The sequence below is a fragment of the Grus americana genome, chromosome 3 (genome assembly GCF_028858705.1).
Source record: "Grus americana isolate bGruAme1 chromosome 3, bGruAme1.mat, whole genome shotgun sequence".
Taxonomy (NCBI): Eukaryota; Metazoa; Chordata; class Aves; order Gruiformes; family Gruidae; genus Grus; species Grus americana.
Genome location: NC_072854.1, coordinates 109,485,827 through 109,504,775, shown reverse-complemented (window position 1 = coordinate 109,504,775; position 18,949 = coordinate 109,485,827). Strand labels below are relative to the sequence as shown.

Here is an 18,949-nt window from a genome sequence, read left to right as displayed (position 1 = left end):
CTCTGAGTCTGGTCTGTAGTACAGTGAAATCGATAGGAAATGATCCTTAATTAATTTGGCTTCTATTCCTAAAGTAATTCAGCACTTCCACTGAGACTTAACTCATCAGCCTCTCTTGCTAAGTAAACATCACAATAAATAATATAAACTTTTCCTTTCAGAATGTTTTGTTTTCCTGCAACTCAAAAGGAGCTTTTGTTTAAAGTTTAAAACTTTTATGGAGCTATGCCTCTGGGCATTTTAGACATAAGATGAATAAAAAATGATCTAGGGTTTTATTTAGAAAACCATTCCTGCGCATATTATGGGCTTGTCATTTTGAAATGAAATTTTCATACATATTTTCAGCCCAAGGGACCAAGTGGGGTCTTTAGATTTAAGAATTAATAAGTATTCCACCATTCAATGGATCCTAAGCAGTATGTCCACACCAAACTCCATCTTTGTCTACCATCCCTGAGCACTTTGAGTTTTTTTGTATTTACTGGGAGTTAGCACAATGTGTCTTTACGTGGATACTATCTGCAGTATGTAATTAATCCAACAAAACTAGGCAACTTCACAGACCGCTAAAAGCTACTAATTAATTCTAACTTCAAACATCCATAAAGACACACTCCGTCGGATCACGATGAAGCTTACAGCTAGCGTTGTTATTTGTCAGAGGAAAAACAACTTCCAAATTGTCAGGTCTCTCCAATAACATGGTTCCTTCCTAAGTTGTCAGTACTGTGCTCTTTTCAGGCTGCCAGGTAGGAGCAAGTGAGCTGGCTCGTATACAACAAAACCAGCCCCGGCTTCATTCTTGCATCCCAGCTTTTGAAAGCCAGAGTGGTTGTGTAAGGATCTGTGCTCATACAGTATCTGAGATGCAGTTTCCTTTCATCTACCTCCTTCATCCCCTTCCTCCCGGTCCTGGTTTTTCATTTGTGACAACTTGCTTAGATTGTGTGGGACGCTGGAGGCGGGGGAAGAGGCCCAGAGCAAAATCCCAGTGCTAACTTTGTACATCGGCTGCCACCCCATGAGCACCATCTAGCTGACTTCTAACACAACAGCATGGGAGGCTGAGCAGGTGCAGCCACTGAAATTCAATGAAACAAGCTTTCCATGCTATAGCTTGGTGATGTAAGCTATAAAAATACCGTGAAGCACCTGGGAGCCTGATATCCGTATAAACTGCTTGGCACAAACACAAGTCTGGTAGTCTCATGGTGCAGTGATGTGGCAAAAGTATTTTCGGATATGGGGTGTCTGCATGAAGCAAGTTTCACAGTCTGGGGATCAGGGCTTTTCACCTTTTGTACTGTATAAATAGCAAGAGTATTGCATCCCATTTGTTTTCAGCTGATCAATTCTCTGTAAAGACAGCACTGTGCTGAGGGAAAAGCACTGAACTGAAGCCTGAAAACCTCCTTTTGCCTGAATACACTCTGGGATTCCTCATCTGAGAAACAGGAGTGAGAACTTATTTATATATCATTTTTCTTCAAAAGCATTCTGTAAAGATGAAATAATTACTTCTTGCGTAGTAGTTTGAAAATGAAAAATTCTGTCTTATTCACAATTAGAAAGGGGTTTTACTCCCTTTTGAAGGAGAACTGTAATTCCATGGTTTGGGGTTTTTTGTTCTTACAGATGTTACATTTCCAATCCTGATCTAAAAAGTCTCACTGAAGAATTTTGCTGGAATGGTGACAGCCTACCATTACAGAAGCACTGCTTGTTGTTCGTGTTAGCATTGCACTGATACATAGGGGGGATGATTTGCATTGTAGAAATTGAGAGATCAGGGAACCACTGCACTGCGCGCAACTGTGAACTGTGAAACTGTATCTTCTATATGTCTTCCAGTTTAGGTAGGCATCTCTTCATTCTTTTCTTTATATCCATAGCTCATGGGTTCATCTTTTCTCAGGAAAAGAGAAAATACTGGCTTTCCTTACGCATGTCCCACTTGGCTCTATTGAGTGCAGAATGATATTGTGAGGAAAGATGCTGGGTGGGAATTGGGGGAACACTGCAAGAAGGTGTGGAAGGATTGTATTTGTTATTTAATGTATAAAGAGCAGCTTCCAGTCTGACTATTATTCAGAAAAACTCAGATCACGTTATGCATCTCAGTTTGAAAGCTCATATTCCAAATGAACAAAAAATACTGGGCAATGTAGCAGACAGTCATAGGGGTGTTTGGTGCATAAAATTCAAGAGTTACTTATATGGTCTACATTGATGGGCTCTGTGGACAGTGCAGCTTGAAAATGTTTTGGTTATTAAACCCAGGAGGCACTGGAACCACCTCAAAAAGTATATGGTATCAGCTCACACATCCCTCAGGTGCACAGATGTCAAACTCCAAAGCTAGTTGGGAGCCAAGTGTAAGGACAATAGTGATTGACTGCACCACCAGCAGCTACATTCAAGTCTGTATTTTTTTAGGCTGTCTCAATGTTTTTGAAGGAGGGATGATAAATTGGTAGCTTTTCAAATGATAAGACCAACTTTTACCTGGTAGGGAAGCATGGTTGTACATTCCAAAGTGCAGTGGAAGGTGCTTTGTGCACGATGTTGGCTGTCCCTCCGAGCCGCGCTCTGGGTCGCTGATCTGTGCACCGTGCTGCTGGTGAATTTAAGGCTCGCCTGCTGTCTGCAGTCTGCCTAAACTGTTAATGTATTCGCTGCCCTATCAAAATCAATTTGGCTAGTAGTGCTTCATTTGGGTTTGCTCTAGTTCATGTAGTAGTGGCTCTCTACTGTCTGATTTGAAAAGATTTTGGCAACTGTGTCCTTGCACCAGCCAGCATCATTGAAGCTGTAAGAGTTGAGCGTGAGTCAGTAGACTCATCTCCCACGTTAGAGTCCAGCAGGCTCTTTAGACTGCTATTGTTTAATTTAATCCAAGAAGAGATTCTTCAGAGCTAAGTAGCATGAGGGTTGCCGGCACCACCAAATACATATAATTCATGTTATCTTCACTATCCCAACAACATGATGGCAAAGCTGGCTTCTTGACAACTGTCTAGCTCCTGCCATTGGCAAGAATGTGATTCTACAACCTGCAGGAAAATACTACAGGGTTGCCAAGACAGGCTAGAAATATGTATTATTTTTTAAAGATAATAAATGATAATTTATAGATATATTCATTGTGGAATCAATGTCTTGTTTCTTTGAGAAAAAATGAATTGTGTTTCTTCCTTCACTGCGTTTTCCAAATGCCTAGTTTAAAAATTACTTCCTTCATCTCCAGCTGTCCCTTAAGGTTTCTTTTAAACAGGATTGGTTTAAGCATAAAAATTGTGTGAAAGCCTGCAGGTGATCCTCATATCAGAAGACTGATGTGATTTTTATTTTCTGGAATGCAGTCCCCAAACACCTCACCTGCAGTGCTGAATTTTTCCATGCAGGGGAAAGAAGCTGCGGTCCTTTATAAATTGCTCTGCCTTCAGTGACTTGAAACAAACTACAAGAGGCCGCATGCACTCAGCTACTGGTGTACCTAACGATGTAAATGAATGCCTACACGCTTAAGACAGCAGCTACTCTGACTTAATTTTTTGTGTGTGTTGACATGAGAGTTAGCGTAGACATCTTTTCCCGATCCCCCCGTCCTTGCATGATGTTACAGCTCCTAAGAAGGGCTCATGTGCCGCTGAAGGGCTGGTGCAGGAGACCCGCGTTTCCCTCCCTGTCTGTATCTCACACTCCCAGTCTGGCCTTTGGCCAGTCTCATGATTTCTCCTGACTCCGTGCTTGATTAGTGATATAGCGGTAATGCTGTCTCTCTTCTTCCCTCGGCTGTTGTGAGGAGAAATTTATTGATGTTTGTAGGGTAGTCAGATACGATGACTGGGACATATATATTCTTTTCTCCTAGGGGAGCAGTCAGTTAAATGCACACAGGGCACAAAGACTTTATGAAATATGAAACCTCTGTGAATTTATTCCTTTTAATTGTATTGCATATTGTATTTTTGAGTACCTTCTTGTAAAATGGTGCATAATCTTTAATGAATACAAGACTATATGGTCTCCTTTGGATTTAAATTCTAAGTATTTGCATAAATTTAGCTCCATAAAATTATTTTATTGGCAAATCCAAATGCACACACAGATGTACCTTTCAGAGTTTAATTTTGTAAACAAGGCATCATATTCTGCTCTCACTGAAGCTGGCATAACTCTACGGTAACATCAATAGATTTACTTGAGATTTATATTTGGGTAACTGAGAGCAGCATTTGGCCTAAAGACTCCAGAGTGAGAAGCATATAATTAGTCATCTGCCCAGCAAGTGCAGTCTCTCAGAAAATTTACAACTAGAGTAAAAATTAGGCACCAATCAATTTTTAGTCTGCTTTAATATCCACATTTTTCATCCCTATGTCGTTCTTTTGTTAGTTAAATAAGATTTTTTTTTTTTTTTTCTGTCCTTGCTTGCACATCAGGGAGCTCATGGAGTCCTGATTTTTCCAGGTACAAAGTCTCAGTGCTATTTTTATGTGGACAAAGCACCATCAATTTAGTTTAGTAGGAGATTATGTACAGAGAGAGCAACAATCTAATCGGGGTCTTAAGGGCTTTGAAATATTAACCTTGATTTCTGTTGCAAGTTATTCCTGTTATCTACTTTTCTGATGAAAACATGTTCAGTAAAAGGAATACCTTATAAATGGATTCACTGCTTTAAGATCACTACAAAAATTCCCAGCTGATAAATAGTGTATTGTGACTGTCAGTCAACTGCAAGTGAGTATGTACACATATCCTGCATTACCCTAACCTGAATATATGATGAGTAGCTATTTTCCTTTGTGCATTGCAGTGAGATTTCCGTTCAAGCAGCAGTGTGTAGTCACATGCCACAGTCTGGAGGTAAGTTACCTACCACTCTTCAATCATTTGGTAGCTCTGGCTGCCCAACATTATCTGACCTTCAATTTTTCTTCCAACAGCATACGCTGGGACTTACATTTTTAATTTCTTTTAGTCACTAAACCAAAAATACTGGTGGGACTCAAAATTTTAAATTAATACATAATATATATTATATAAAAATACATTAGTGTAAAAGTATATATTTAATTTAAATTTATAACAATATAATATAAAGTTAATTTAATGTTATATATATATGCTAAAGGTAAAAATCATAAAATAAAAACACTTTGAAAACTCCAAGATTAAATCCTTTGAGCATTTTGTTAAAATATATAATGGCTACTACAGACTAATGAAAACATACTTTAAATGCCTGCTAAGAATCCTAGGTAGAATAAATATAATGGCCTCATCTTCTGAAATACAATGTTGATACAGAACTATTATAAGTACAGTGCATTAGCACATCCAGAACTAATGGTGACCTTTGCTTTGAGCTACACTTGCTGAATTTGAAATAACATTTCTCTCTGGAAATAGGTTGTGTTTTACCAGGGAGGAAGGACGTTCAGGCAGAAGGAGGTAGGAGCCAACCTTTGCCGTGCCAGGGCAGGTTGTAGCAAAGGCAACAGATCCTGAGGGTTAATCCAGGATCATACCTGGGGCAGTTGTTCACTCATGATTTTGTTAGTATTTTTCATCAATTAGGTATTATAAAAGAAGTTAAAAGAAAAAAAAAAACACAAAGGGCGAAAGGAGAAAAGCGTTGTGCATGATCAGGTGCTCCCTAAATTTAGAGTTGATATCTTTGAGACATTTTGCATTCAGTGTTCTTCACAATCTTTGTATGAGACGAGGTGGAGGGGTTTGAGCATGTGTTCAGAGTTAGCCTCAAGCATTTCCCATCCTGAGCACTCAGGCGAATGTTGGTACTAAAAACAGTTTCTCAATGGATTTTTTTTTTTTTTTTTTTTTTTTTACTTTTGCTATAGCACCACAGGTTGGGCACCTCCAGGAAAATGCAGCACGAGAGCTCTGGGGTCTGTAGGGATCTCACAGCAAGTCAGAAATCGGTGCTGGGACAAACATCTCAAGGCTGCCCCTCTCCTGCAATAGATATAGTCTGTCCCTGCCTGTTCCCAGCAAAACCAAGAAGAAATTATTGAGAACAAACACGTCAGCACATGAACTGCATTGTCTCAAAGTAAGTTTCTCTTACCAATGCTTCCAGCTGTCTTGGTCTGCGGGCTCCTTGCTTGTCTTAGTCAAAGAGCCCTTAGCTGGCATCAAAACTGAATGGCGGACACTGTCTTATTTCTTATTTATACAGGTCTGGCTCCTTCCCTGTGTTAATTAACCCGTGGCACCAGCAGAAGTCCACGGCAGGGGATGACTGCTGTGCGGGTGGCTGGCTGAAGCCTGAAAGGGCCACACAGGCTGTGACCTGAGAGCAGGGCAGTAAATGCTGTGCTGGGATTAGGTTAGGTTTCTTGAGCCATAATATGTTTTGGTCACCATTAGCAGCCTGCACACCTCTGGTTGAAAAAAAATAAGGGGGAGGGAGGGGGGAGGGAGAGAAAAAGAAGGAACATTTCGCTGCTACATTTAAGCTGTGGTATGATGGCTCAGCTTTCAATCTCTTCTGTGATAATAACCCCAGAAAGAGAGAGAAACACTGTAAAAATGAATTGGACAAAGTGTGTGTATCGCTTGTTACACAAAGGGCTATTATTTCTCACCACATGTGTACTTACCATTAGAAAAGTTTTAAGGATAATACAAAAAATGAGATGACAGCTGCCAAAGGCATTTTAAGATTAACTAGCATAATTGCACTTCCAGATGGAGGGAAGTTCAGAAACAACTTGATATTTTCTGACCTTAGGGTGGTGAAGGTGATTTGTTCAGTCTCTGGAAGAAGCATTTACTTCCTTCAGTAACTGTACCTTTATTCCTTCCCCACTTGCCAGTTTATTGCCGCAGCAGTGGCATTGGCACGGCATCTGGAGGGAGCTGTTCGTCTGTTTTGTGAAGATAAGGTTGCATGGTGGAGGATGCTGAGCAAGGGCAGGGGAATTGAGACAAGGGAATGGGGCAGCAGGTACAAATAGAGATGAGCACAAGCACCTGCTTCTCAAATGAATCCTCATGTTTGCAAACTGATTAAAAGCTGAGTTGTTTTCTTTATTGAGGTGAGAGACAGGGCAAAGTGGGACCCCACTAAAGGTGATAAGGAGAAGTGCCTTTTTGGACTGCTAGGAGTTTAGATATGATTATTGTTTTGGGAGAAGCTTTTCTGGTCTTTGTGGGAAGGTGAAGGCTGATTGTCAAAAATCCCTTTTGTGTTGCCTGTTTTTCCTTTCAGATAAAAAGCTCCTCTTCATTTCCAAAGAAAGCCAGTGTGCCCCTTTGACATATATAATTATACTTCTTGCTTACAAGTGGCCTGCTTCTAGGGACACTGTACACCAGGCTCTTTGATCAGTACTGTGTGATCAAGTGAAAAAATTAAATTAAATCATTGCCACTTAGCATCAGATATTAGGCTGTTGTGGGTTGACACTGGCCAGAGGCCAGGGGCCCACCAAAGCCGCTCTATCCCTGCCCCCCTCAGCTGGACAGGGGAGAGAAAACATAACAAAAGGGTCATGGGTCGAGATAAGGACAGGGAGAGATAACTCACCAATTACTGTCATAGGCAAAACAGACTTGACTTGGGGAAAAATTGATTTAATTTATTACCAATCAAATCAGAGTTGAGTAATGAGGAATAAAACCAAATCTTAAACCACCTTCCCCCCACCCCTCCCTTTTTCCTGGGCTCAACTTCACTCCCATGGCAGTCCAGTGAAGTTCCCACTGACTGGAAAAGGGGAAGCATAGCCACCATTTTTAAAAAGGGGAAAAAAGAAAGTCCTGGGGAACTACAGACTAGTCAGTCGCGCCTCTGTGCCCAGCAAGATCATGGAGCAGATCCTCCTGGAAACAATGCTCTGGCACGTGGAAACCAAGGAGGTGATTGGTGACAGCCAACATGGCTTCACTAAGGGCAAATCGTGCCTGACAAATTTGGTGGCCTTCTATGATGGGGTTACAGCGTTGGTGGATAAGGGAAGAGTGACAGATGTCATCTATCTGGACTTGTGCAAGGCATTTGACACTGTCCCACATGACATCCTTGTCTCTAAATTGGAGAGACATGGATTTGATGGATGGACCACTCGGTGGATGAGGAATTGGCTGGATGGTCGCACTCAAAGAGTTGTGGTCAATGGCTCAATGTCCAGGTGGAGAACAGTGACGAGTGGCGTTCCTCAGGGGTCGGTATTGGGACCGGCACTGTTCAACATTGTGGTGGGTTGACCCTGGCTGGAGGCCAGGTGCCCACCAGAGCCGCTCTCTCACTCCCCTCATTCACTAAACAGGGGAGAAAAGGCATAACGAAATGCTTGTAGGTTGAGATAAGGACAGGGAGAGATCACTCACTAATTATCGTCACGAGCAAAACAGACCGAACTTAGAGAGGGAATTCATCTAATTTATTACTAGGCAAAACAGAGTAGAGGAATGAGAAATAAAATCAACTCTTAAAACACTTCCCCCCACCCCTCCCATCTTCCCGGGCTCAACTTCACTCCCGGCTTCAACCTTCCCCCCCTCAGCGGCACAGGGGGACGGGGAGTGGGGGTTATGGTCAGTTCACCTCACGGTGTTTCTGCCGCTTCTTCATCCTCAGGGGGAGGACTCCTCTCATTGTTCCCCTGCCCCAGCATGGAGTCCCTCTCACGGGGTGCAGACCTTCAGGAGCAAACTGCTCCAGCGTGGGGTCCCCCACGGGGTCACAAGTCCTGCCAGCAAACCTGCCCTGGCGTGGGCTCCCCTCTGCACGGGTCCACCGGTCCGGCCAGGAACTTGCTCCAACGTGGGCTTCCCACAGGCCACAGCCTCCTTCAGGTGCCTCCACCTGCTCCGGCGTGGGGTCCTCCACGGGCTGCAGGTGGAATCTCTACACCCCCCCATCCTTCCTCCATGGGCTGCAGGGGGACAGCCTGCTTCACCATGGCCTTCACCACGGGCTGCAGGGGGATCTCTGCTCCGGCGCCTGGAGCTCCTCCTCCCCCTCCTTCTGCACTGACCTTGGTGTCTGCAGAGTTTCTTACATCTTCTCACTCCTCTCTCCGGCTGCAAAAGCTCTCTCTCTAAGTGTTTTTCTTCTTCTTAAATATGTTATCACAGAGGCGCTGATTGGCTTGGCCTTGGCCAGCGGCGGGTCCGTCTTGGAGCCGGCTGGCATTGGCTCTATCAGACACAGGGGGAGCTTCTAGCAGCTTCTCACAGAAGCCACCCCTGTAGCCCCCCCGCTACCAAAACCTTGCCACGCAAACCCAACACAAACATCTTTGTCGGCGACATGGACAGTGGGATCGAGTGCACCCTCAGCAAGTTTGCCGACGACACCAAGCTGTGTGGTGAGGTCGACACGCTGGAGGGAAGGGATGCCATCCAGAGGGACCTTGACAAGCTTGAGAGGTGGGCCCATGCAAACCACATGAAGTTCAACAAGGCCAAGTGCAAGGTCCTGCACATGGGTCAGGGCAATCCCAAGCACAATTACAGGCTGGGTGGAGAATGGATTGAGGGCAGCCCTGAGGAGAAGGACCTACGAGTGTTGATCGATGAAAGGCTCAACATGAGCTGCCAATGTGCGCTTGCAGCCCAGAAAGCCAACCGTGTCCTGGGCTGCATCAAAAACAGAGTGACCAGCAGGTCAAGGGAGGTGATTCTTCCCCTCTACTCTGCTCTTGTGAGACCCCACCTGGAGTACTGTGTCCAGCTCCGGGGTCCCCAGTACAGGAGAGACATGGAGTTGTTGGAATGAGTCCAGAGGAGGCCATGAAGCTGATCAGAGGGCTGGAGCATCTCTCCTATGAGGACAGGCTGAGAGAGTTGGGGTTGTTCAGCCTGCAGAAGAGAAGGCTCTGGGGAGACCTTGTAGCACCTTCCAGTACCTAAAAGGGGCCTACAAGAAATCTGGAGAGGGACTGTTTGTCAGGGAGTGTAGTGACAGGACAAGGGGTAATGGGTTTAAGCTGAAGGAGGGTCAATTTAGATTAGGTGTTAGAAAGAAATTCTTTACTGTGAGGGTGGTGAGGCACTGGAACAGGTTGCCCAGAGAAGCTGTGGATGCCCCATCCCTGGAAGTGTTCAAGGCCAGGTTGGATGGGGCTTTGGGCAACGTGGTCTAGTGGAGGATGTCCCTGCTCATGGCCAGGGGAGCTGGATCTAGATGGTCTTTGAGGTCCCTTCCAACCCAAACCATTCTGTGATTCTATGATTTAAAGGGTTGTGCACTCATTAGGCCTGGACCTCTGGCAGTCGGAGAAATACTGTAGAGAATGTACATTCATGTACATGGCTCCTAGATGATATACATTTGTCATCAGCAAGAACTATGGAAACTTTTCTTCTGACAAGACTTCCTGGTTTGTTCTCTGTATCTCGTGGTCAAAAAGGAGTGTGTCTTTGGATGTTCTCAGATAACTAGGGAGCAGAAACATCAAGATCTAATTAGACTACAATAATTAATGATAAAAAATAGAAGATTCCTTAGTATAGCATTGGAAAAAATATACATTTCAAGAATGAAGCCAACCCCCCTATCCTTCCATTTTTTGAGTGTTAGTTTTGTTTTGATTTTAAAGTATTACAACTGATTATATAGTGTTACGCAATGCTAAAAGCAAAAGACTTTGAATAAACACAGGAACTCTTTGAATTTCCTGCAGTCATTGCAGGACATTAGGCTGTGGAAGCATAATGGCATTCCTTTGAAGGGGTATGCATTTACAAGTATTACTTTTTTGAATAATATTCTGGATAAAATGTTAAAGTCTACTGATCCTTATTTTAGACTTATACACCTTGAATATTAAAACAGGTAACAGAAACAAACATTATAAAGGTATAATTTTGACCTGATATTCACCGCTTTCACTAAGGCAAATCCATCTTATTCTGAGTTGCAAGTTATTTTTGTGACCTTGCAATTGCAAGGCTTTTGATGAAAGAAGCACAGGCACCCTTGGATTGAAACTTAAATGGCAAAATTTTGGTGCAAGGTAGATTCCAGCATCACTTCTGGCTGCTGTGAAGTGTGCCACTCCTAAGGACTCTGTGATTCTATAAGAAACTTAACAGGATTAGGTGATCTGGTCATCTGAAGGATATTGCATAAAGCATTAGTTACAATGGAAATTGTCAGTTGAAGAAGAACCTTTGCACTGATCTTCTTGTGCTATATTCTGATTTTGATTTTATGATGCAGATGCGTATCTTTATAGTTATGTTGTGGAGATATTTAATCACAAACTACAATGTTATTTTCAAAGATTAAAGAGGTTTCTAAATCCTTTATAAAGCACCTTTGAAAAAAGGCATCAATGAATTTTATGAATAGCAAATATGTGAATCTAAAACACATTTCTAAAAATTACAATACTGTTATAGTATTGGTATCTTTTAACAAAGCATAAAAGAAATCTGAAGACTATTTTAATGCAATTTTATTCTTCAATTAAAATATTCATGATCGCCTTTCATTATTTCAACTCCCTGATCATTATGAAAAATGCAAATTATTTCAATTCACTTATTCAAATTTCACATAGAAAGGAAAAATTATTGAATTCTACAGTGTATTGAGTGACCACAGACAATTTTCATAGGATTGTGGCCCCAGACAGGATTCTAAATTTGGCTTCAGCATTTTAATTAAAATGTGCAGGCTTTGCTCCACAACAAAATGACAAGGGCCAGAATCCTAGTGTACGGCTCATCCTGAAAATGAGAATTGTTATGATGTTGTTCCACATTTTATAGGGTGTACATTTATTCCATTATAATACAACCCTCACAAAGCTACACCTCATCTTTATGGAGTTTTATGTACTGTATCATGTAGATTAAAAAAAGAAAAAAAAACCTAAAAGGAAAACCTTAGATTTCATTCCCTAGGTGTTCTCATTGTTTTTAGAGAAATGCTAGAAAATGACACTCTAGAATCTCATTAATAAGTAGGACTGGTAGAACTGTTAAAGCTTTTTTTAGACTGCTGATATTCACGTGGCTTGCTCACTGCAAATGGCTTCTGCTTTCTGCTGTTGTGACCATTGCTCACTCGTTTTCAATTTTCATTCCTTCCAGCTCTCTTCTACCCAACCTATCTCTCTACCGCTAGGATGATTCTTTTCCTCTGCCTTTCGAGGACTTCTCCCTGCTAGCACAGTCCTGGCCTTTCTACCCTCCAAGCAGACACTCCTGACTCCACTGATCTGCTTCTTCCCACTTCTTTCTCTTAATTTCACTCCTGTGTTTTCTCTTTCTCCTGCAGGAGAAGCAGAATGGTTCCCTGCCTACCCATATAACATCCCTTAGACACCACCAGGAGCTGAGCCTGCGCTGGGCACCTTGTGACAGGGTTGATGCAGTGACCACCTACTCGTGTTCTCAACAAAGCAGTTTGCTGAGGTCCTGTGAGAAGGAGAAAGCTGTCAGAGGGGTATCTGCAGGTTTTCTCTTCTACCACTGTCTCTCACCTGGAAACATTAAGCTACATGAAATATCAAGGAGGCAAAGGGTAGTTCTTTTGTGTATTTGTCCCACTTATAATATCTGGGCATCTTTAAGTGTTTGCTGCACTTGTTGTTTGGGGGGTTTTTTTTACATCTTTGTACAATCTGTTATTTATTTACTGAATAAATAAGGGGGGAAAACAGTAACAGACTTCAGGTAACCTGCTCACCAGTAAGAAAAGATTCACAATCTGTTCTCTAATGACCTGTAATTTACATTACAGCCCAGCATGACAGCATGGCATATCACCATATGACTGGCACTGTCTGCTTCGGGCACCATCGGTCAATGTGAACGAATCAGAGGAGCGCACCATATACCCTGCAAACTGTTGTGCAAAAATTCAGAGTTTACAATTTCCTCTCCTGAGAAGAGATAGTTTACCAGCTGAAGCTGTGCTAAATTATGGAAGAGAAAATCAAGTGCTATAATTGTGAGTGTTTATCACAGTTACATTTTTTTTCTATTCATAGAAATTTGATCTGAACAGGGTAAATCTGTGCCCACAATACAAATGAGATCATCTGCAAACAAAGTAAATGGAAGAGACATTTTTTATGGCTTTGTTTTATAACTCTTCTGTTTGAGGAACCAGTCTTTAGTTTATATTTTTCTCATATGCCTTCATGTTAAAGCAAACACAGTGTATAATAACTCTTCAATTAAAACAGGGGTTGTTTTGAGTAGGAAATTAAGATACCAAAACTTGACTGACCCTTAGCCATGGTAGTAGATTTGTAGAGCAGGTAGGGAAAACACTAAAGAATGGTGTAACTCCATTTGTCTGTGATGGAATTCTGCCAGTAACAGCATGAAGAGTCCCTGTAGTTTGTTTAATGTTTTGTCATACTAGGACAACAAAACCTCTTCCCAGCAAGTCCCTACACCGTTAGACCACCTGAATAGTGTCTCTTTGAAAGAGCTGGACCTTTCCATCAGTATGTTCCCCAGTGAGGGAAGTTCTTAAATGGGAGAGCTGATGTATTAACCTATGCTCAGCCAGCTGTGTACTGAAGGAATAAGCAATATATCAAAACCATGAATATTTGGGAAAGGACTATGCTAGAGTGTGATGTAGGTAACCTATATGCCACTGAAAAATGAGGCAAAGGTTAGTCAACTGCTTCTGGGAATGAGGAATCTGTAACGAAAGCTATTGAATACTATTAGGGCCCTTGCTCTCTTCCCCAGGTCCTGGTGGCACCAGGGGAAACTTGGTAGGCAATGCAACTGGGAAAAGCTGGTGGAAAGCATGTAGAGTCACTTCCTCACCTCTCCAAGCCCCTTTTCCTCTACTCAGAATGTAAGTAATCTCATTTATAACCATTTATGCAAGCTGGGTCTTCTGGGATTGGGAAAACAGTTCCCAGCTGAGTAGGAATTTGCTAAGCCTTCAAGTGGAAACACAGCACATGATCAGTTTCTTAACAAAGCTAGTTTCATCAGTTTAGGATAAATGAACACGAGCGAGAGACTTTCACAATTCCTTTTGTTGTGTGGTAGCTTGAACCCAAAAAGTTGTTGTTGGACTGGACTGCCTACAGTTTATTTGTTTGGCCCCTGAACTAGAGCTCACTAGCCATGATTGACCCTCTACATTAAGTAGGGGTAGGTGTTTCACCATGATGCCCAAAACAGTGATGATGCTGGGAACCAGCAAGAAACTGGGAGAGCATCACAAGTCCCATCAGTGCCTGCAGCAGGGCTCTGGCAAAGCCCTGTGTCCGGTCAGGGCCCTCGAATCCCCCCCAGAGAATCAGCATTTAGAAAAACTCTTTGAAACAACCCTGCAGCATAATTATCTTTTTAAGATGACTACCCAGAGAAGCAGGAGGTGATAATAGTGGGGCCACAGATGAGAAAGCAATAAAAGTTTCATGGGACCAGAGAGAGATGAGAACAGAGCATGACTGATCACTAGGCAGCGTTGTGAGTGAGAGATGGCAGCCCTTGATTTTCTGAACCTTGTGCTCTCCCCTGTTTATGTATTTATGTTGGTGAAGAAATTAGGCCCCAGTATCATTTGGGTATGTCACTATTTTGCTGCAGCCTGTAAAACTGACTACAGTGTATGTGAAGACAGGTTTACCTGCTGGGTTTCAGTTGGCTCTCAGACTTCCAAATGAGAAGGTTGCATGTTTCCTCTCAATCCATCACAAAAAATTATGCAGCAGTTTGTGCCTTAGGTTTAGGAGAGCAGTCATGGGAAAAGTGCACATCTGCCTTCTCTCTGCCCTTTCCCACCCAAGGAGCTGCTGTCTGGTCTGCTTGGGCTGATTCTCATTGGCATGACTTTAACCTAAGTTGACCTCTGCTGTCTATGGGAAACTCCAGTGTTGTTTTTTGTTTGTTTCACAGATGGTAAATATCTCAGCTGTTTCATTCTATAATTTTGAAATAACTTGTATTCCTGGTTGTGGGTTAGTCAGTCATATTTTCTTTGTCTCACTTTTGCTTTATTTTATACAAGGCCTTGTTTAAGAATGTTAGAGGAGGACCAGATTAGCAGAAACTGTATTGTAAATTGAGGAAGACTTGCTGCTTAGTCTAGTAGGATGTGAGTCTAAAACACTTTTCTCTTGAAGTTTAAAGAAAAATGTCTTTCATACACATAAGGAAACTAACTTATTCGATTTTTTTTTTCTGCAGAATGTCCCTCACTGATTGACCCCTGCTGCTACGCTTTTGTAATAAATCATAGCCAGAGTGGGAACATCGAACTGTGATATACAGCTCTATTCAAATCACACTCTTTTCTACCTCTGAGGAGCTTGCTTGTTATGGAGACTTGCGAGTTATAAATAGGACAACATATAACGAGCTTCATTGCAAAGATATGCTAGAAAATATTTTCTCTGTGGGGAGAGATTCTTTTAAAAGAGCCTTTCGGTTTTCCTGCTTCAGTACATACTTCTGCTGGTCCCTGTCCTGACTACCCAAAGGCTCAACCAGGGCAGCAGGACTCGACTTTTCAGAACTTGCTGCTTCTTTCCCCTGCTTTGCCACAGACCTTAATGCAGTGTTTCAGTATGTTCACCTGCAGAAGAAGGAATTTCTCCTAACCTAGACTATAATTTGAGGACCTGTGCAGAGCCAGCATGAGGTAGCATTACCACGCAGGACAAGGACTATCTCTGTCAGCGTAAAACATTTTTGAAGGTGTTTGAAGCTTCATCATGTCAGAAGCAGAGGAAAAAACTAGTTGCGACTTGGAGTTAGATTTCTTAACCTATCTTTTCTTTATTCTTTCTCCAGATATCCCATGTGAGGATTACAGAAGGCAAAAGCTTCTCCCTGTTTTGCAGTCCTCGTTTTCCCTGCAGAGGAGAAAGCAGGGAAGGGAAAGATGGTCTCAGTGCCCCAGTGAGGATGAAGGCTGGGTAGGGCTCAGTGACGGAGCAGGGCTGCAGTAGTTATCTGGGACGGTTTAACAATCACAGTGAAATTGGACAAACTAACTTCCCTGCATACGTAGCCCACCCTAAGGTACGTGGCAATCGTACTGCATGAGAACATTGCGATTGACTTTCTGGACAGCTTTGGTAGCTAATGGACAGTGAGAGGGGCACTGGGGACCTGCATTCTGGTCCTGACGTTGCCACTGGCTTGCTGAGTGACCCTGAATTTATCACTTCATCTCTCTGGGGCAGTTTCCCCCTGACTCTCTGTTTTTTTTCTCATTGTGAATCTTCTTGACAGGAAGGACAGCCTCTTGCTGAAAATTGGCATCATGTCAGTCTTAACTCCTGTCTTACCTGTGGTCTCCCAGTGCTGCTATAATCTCGTAATTCGTCATATTTGTAGCGATAGTACTACTGTTGAATGCAAATCTGTATCATTACATTACCACTAATAGATCATTCACACAGCTGTTTTTCCTAGTTCCTGAAAAATTTTGTGTGAAGCAGTAAATAGGAGCAGGGAAGTACTGAAAGTACTTTAGATCGTCTGGAGATGTGAAGTAAGTAAACATAAATCATGGAACAATAAAATCTTAATTTTTAATGCTTTTCCTTTTCCTGATTTTGTGATGGATTTTATTTCTTCCCCTTAAAGTTCTAGTGGCGGTTGGCTGTTACACACAGCCTCCATTAGGAGAACATACTTTGTTGCTATAGCAATTCTTTCTCACTCTGATATTTTATTGCACTTAGGTGCTGCTGGCAAAAAAAAAAAAAAAAAAAAAAGGCAAAACCAAAACCCACCAAAAAAAGCATCACCGACCTTCTCACAAATGGTCAGCCTCCCTGATCTCTTATTTCTGAGCAACTTTTAACTATATCTCACAGCAATCTATATTCTGGTAAACACTTTGCGCTAGCCACTATCTAGAAAGGTTTATCATTGCTCTATAAGTGGCATACTGCACACAGCAGGACATGCTGCAGCACAGTGTCTGACATAGCAGATATAGATTACTGTTAAGATAAATTCATCCTTTTTGATCTGAACATTTCACCAGCTCCAATTTGAAGTCTTGATATCACCCTGTCGACCAAAGGGGATGTTTTTAAGCAAGGGAGGAGTTATCAAAGGTTTCCTCAAAGTTCCTTTTAGAATGGTTTCTACAGGAGCAAAGATATATATTTATTGGGGGTGAATGTAGGGCTCATCAAAAGTACTAGACTAAAATCCCTGTAGACATAAGGTCTCTGTTCAACATCAGATACAGAACAGAGGCTTCAAGTTTTTCTCTACTCTGTCAAAACCAGATGCCTAAACCTTCAACTAATTAGTCAAGAAAAGGTCATTAATTCTGTCTTCTGCTGACTGCAGGCGGCTGCGCTCTCCCACCCAGGACGCCAGCAGCATCCTCCTGGGAGTAACCATTTGTATAGGGCCGGGGCTGCCTGCGCTCCCCTGGCCATGTAACCCAGCCTGGGAACTGGAGGGAGGGCAGCTCCGCAGAAAGGAAATGCAGAGAAGCTGAGCACAGCTCCCTCTGTCCACCTCGCCCGGTCCTCAAGGTACCATCATTCCTGTGGGTAAGGCCCTGCCTAGAAGTAGTTGTTTCCATCATGCTGGGGCACATGGCCAGCACGTCCCCTCTCTCGAGGGAAGGGGAGAACACAAGGTGAGCAGCGGGGGAGACACCCTTGCCCTGCCCTTAGCTGCCTGGGTGGGCAAAGCAAATGGGACGAGGAGGAGCAGGAGAGCTGACTCTATACGTGGAGCACTGTCCTCAGCCTCACCATGTCCTGGGGACTCCTGCCTCCAGACAGCAGCCTTCAGAGCAGCACAAAAGGGTAGTTGCACCCAGTGGCATCTGCATGCCTGTTCCTGGGCTGGGCATGCGGGAGCATGCAGCTTTCTCCTCCTTTCATGGGTCCCTGTGTTACTCGGAGCTTCGAGTGGGGCTGGCCACGGCCTGTTCCTCCTCTCCCTCTGCACTGCTGCTGGGAAATATTTCCATCAGCAAGGCCAGGACAGCAAGCACAGCTCTCACCAGTTCTGGCACAGCCCCTCGCCTCCTTCTCTATGCCTGCATCACAGCTCGTCAAGGAGACACAAATGAAAAAAGAGCTATTTCACAGTCCAGTGACTGTGAGACTTTGTGTAGCCAGAGGCCAAGGCGTGAGGGCGAGGGGGGGAAGGCAGTATGCAAGGTCGGCTGCTGCAAGACTGAAAAGCAAGGAGGACAGCCTGGAGGGGCAGGCTTTGCTGCCTGGCTTGCACCGCGCTCTCACTGCACGCAGCTCTGCCTCGCCAGGGACCTGCTGTGCATCCAACAGCAGAGCCTGGGTGCAGACTAACACGTTTGGGGGGAAACGGCAGCAAAAGTAGTGGGCGTGCATGACAGCAGCGTAGAGGGAATTCAGAGGCACTTGGCAGGCTTTGAGATGGAGCCCTTGGTGCTGGCACTGCCGCTTCCGTGGTGGGCATCATCGTGCTTTTGGAAATGGACTAGGCCCTACTGATTCATCGCATGGGGAGCAATTTGTAAGCATCAGACAGCAAACCAAAACTAAACACATGGCTTGCAGCTTGGGTAGATTTGAACCATGCGTCTGCACATGAATGCTTGTCTATTAGCCAGGTCCATTAAATCAAAGTGTTCAAATTCCACATTCCCTTTTCAGCCTGAGATTATAATTGTCTTCATTTTGTCAATGTACATATATATACAAGAGGAGAATTTATGAATAGTCCTAACTCAGTTTACTTACTGCTTATAGCACAGATAGGTGTGTGTTGCATCATTATCACAACAAAGCCCTTATTATTTAGGTGCTTACAATTTTGGCAAATACATGCAGGCTGAAATTTTGCATGCTTGGACTCAGTCCATAGGCAGAGCTTTTGGAAGCTGGAAGTAAAACGTATTCAACGATTTTTGAATTATGTGTGCTTCAATGACATATATTCCCCCCAAAACACAGCATGTTGTTGTTTATCCTTGTAGTAACATAAAAATGGGTGAGCTGAGTCATTTAAA

The 18,949-nt window shown here is 43.1% G+C and overlaps 1 long non-coding RNA gene across 2 annotated transcripts; it reads left to right on the top strand.

The window, feature by feature from the left end:
- Positions 1–825: 825 nt before the first annotated feature.
- On the top strand, positions 826–16,499 carry LOC129204532 (uncharacterized). Of its 2 annotated transcripts, XR_008576428.1 has the most exons (9): positions 826–1,460; positions 1,639–1,859; positions 4,826–4,875; positions 5,874–6,085; positions 12,272–12,517; positions 12,737–12,946; positions 13,705–13,816; positions 15,163–15,672; positions 15,769–16,499. It is a non-coding gene; the product is annotated as an uncharacterized LOC129204532 (long non-coding RNA). The 2 variants fall into 2 exon arrangements; XR_008576427.1 differs by having other exon boundaries at positions 15,163–16,499.
- Positions 16,500–18,949: the final 2,450 nt, after the last annotated feature.